Source organism: Meriones unguiculatus, chromosome 6 (assembly GCF_030254825.1).
Source record: "Meriones unguiculatus strain TT.TT164.6M chromosome 6, Bangor_MerUng_6.1, whole genome shotgun sequence".
Lineage (NCBI taxonomy): Eukaryota > Metazoa > Chordata > Mammalia > Rodentia > Muridae > Meriones > Meriones unguiculatus.
In genome coordinates, this window is record NC_083354.1 from 16,547,585 (window position 1) to 16,550,353 (window position 2,769).

At 41.8% G+C, this 2,769-nt stretch overlaps 1 non-coding gene across 1 annotated transcript; it reads left to right on the top strand.

Annotated features, from left to right (window-relative positions):
* The first annotated feature begins 265 nt into the window (after positions 1-265).
* LOC132654927 (U6 spliceosomal RNA) lies at positions 266-368 on the top strand. The gene has a single exon (XR_009592529.1). It is a non-coding gene; the product is annotated as a U6 spliceosomal RNA (small nuclear RNA).
* The last annotated feature ends 2,401 nt before the right edge of the window (positions 369-2,769 follow it).

Sequence of the window (2,769 nt, forward strand, 5' to 3'; positions counted from 1 at the left end):
TTTTTGAAAAAAAAGTTGTCAGTTACAAAAACTATAATTACTTATCCTGCTAAATAATAAAAGTGGAAATCTACCATACACACACACACTTACACACTATAAACATGACATAGCAGCCTTCTGATTATAGAGCAAATTGCTAGACAGGGCAACTGAAGCCTGATATTACGCAGTGGCTAAACTGTTGCTAACATTACCTCAGTAGACAGATACCTGTCTTGATAAGGTATAGCTCCAAAGGAAAAGCTCAGAAAAGCAGATGATGGTGTTCTGCACAACAGCACATATATTAAAATTGAAATGAAACAGAAGATTAGCCTAGCTTGTATAAGGGGGAAAACCAAATTTGTGGAAAACCAAATTTTTTAAAAAAATTATTTATTTGTGTGTGACAGGGTTGGGGGACTTGTATATATTTATGTGAGTGTCTCCGTGTGGAGGCCAGAGAACACCACACAAGCTATCTCACAACCAGCTGTAACACTAGCTCCAAAGGACGCGATGCCCTCTTCTGGCACTGCACACATGTTAGTGCACAGACATGCTGGCGAAACATCCAAATACATAAAATAAAAGTAAACAAATCTTAAAAAAAAAAAAAACAGAATTAAAGCTGTGCCTATATCCTGCTTCTCTGGGTAAGATATCACCCTGAAGCTGTTGTAGGTCCCAGCTCATAAATATAGGCCTATTGTCTATTTCTTTGAAGAGCAAACTTGTCTGAATGTGTGTCTTTCTGGGCAAGATTCTTCGCACAGAGGTAAATTTAGGCGTATCAGAGAAATGGATGACTGCAGTCTTGCAGGTATTTCTTCTTGCTACTTTCAAGTGAGTTTTGAGAAAATAGTGAACAGTTCTGAATCTGAAATTCACACACACACACACACACACACACACACACACACAGAGGTCTGAAGAAGAAGGATTCATTGTTGTTAATTGAGTACATAAAGTTTTAATAATTAGCAGAGCTAGAAGCACTGACATTTTCTCCTGACGATTAAAACATGCAAAAAGCCAACTGGATAGAAAATCACTCCGCCTGGTGCTTGGAGTGATGCCAGAGGAGTCAGTGCTAGGAATAAGGGAGAGGTTGTGTTCAGGAAGCAATCCGTGTTCCGCTGTGGACTGCAAATGGGCTGCTGCTGTTCTAGAGCTGAACAGCTTAAACAGAATAGCAATTATTTAGCCTAGAAAGCATTAAATATCATCATCATACTTTTCCCTTAAAACCTGCATGCCAAAGTACTCATGGAGCACCAAGAGGTTAATTTCCTATTTTGGAGTGGCCCACTTGAAACCCGTGATAGCTATGGATATGCTTTGTCAACTATGAAAACACACACACACACACACACACACACACACTCATCCTGAGGCAAGAATTGAGCCCAGTGCTCAGAGTCAAACTCATGTGAACTCTCTCTATACACTGCACTGTATATCTGGACCAAAAGTGACATTTTTAATGGCAGGTAACAACATACAAATGAAGCTTATTTTCAGAGCATGAGGGTGTGAGTGTTTTAAATACATCATAGCCTGGGCCTGAGAGATGGCTTAGTAATTCATAGCATGTGTAACGCTGCAGAGGACCTGAATTCCATTCCTAGAACCCACATGCAGGAGCTCACAACCGCCTGTAACTCCAGCCCCAGGAGATCTAACGCCCTCCTCTGGCCTCCGAGGGCACCCCACACAGCCACAAACACAAACACATTATTAAAACACAAAGAAAATCTTTAAACACACACACACGTGTCTGTGTTGTAAATACTTGAGCATTGACATGAGTGACCAAGTTGTTCTTGAGTTCTGGAATATTCTTATCTCTTTTCCTTATAGAATTGTCTCTTCATTATTCCCTTCTACCTTTCTTATTCCCATTCTGATTAAATAAGCGTAAGATTCTTGGACTTGCCAGGTAGTGATGGCACATTCCTTTAATCCTAGTACTTGGGAGGCATGAGGCAGGCAGATCTCTATAAGTTCGAGGCCAGCCTGGTCTACACAGTGAGTTCCAGGACAGCCAAAGCTACACAGAGAAACCCTGTCTCAGACAAACAGAGAAGTCTCTTTTTTGTTTTTGTTTGTTTGTTTTGTAGTGGGAGTTTTACTTTCTTTGTAAACTCAGGTATGTTATGTGAATATGTTTTTGTTTTAACCCCAAGTGTGGGGTTTTAGTTTGGGCTAGTTTGTCCACATGTTTTGGCCTCAGGGTCTGGTACGACTCTATTCAGAACTGAACCCGATCTCTGTAAACAGTCAAAGAAGGCTCCTCCAGGGCCTTGAATTACTTTGGTAAGTGTTGTGGTTGTTTCAGCAGGCTCCTCAAGCATGTCCCAAGCTCTTAAGGCCACAACACGACATTGTTCAATTACTACATCGTCAGATGAAATTTGTTCTCATAAGTCAGCACAACGCCCGTCACCACAGTTGCCCCTTCACAGCATTTATCCCCCTTGTTACATTTTGTTCTATTTTCGTGGCTTCCTGCCTCCGCCACGGGAAATAACCATTGTTAACTTGACCAGCTGACACCAACCCTTTCCAGTCTTGGGGGATAGGTCTATTTTGGGTTGGCTCAGTTACTTAACGTCTGTTTACCGAAAGACAAAGGCACTCCAGACTGCACAACAGCCTCTTTCAAGTGCTTTAGACCTAGTATTTCTACTGGGTGCCGTATCCTCTCATCACAAGCCTCACCACCGTCACTGGCAGTCATCTGCGCACAAAGACTGGGAAAGCTGGTGATGCTTGTGTAACCAA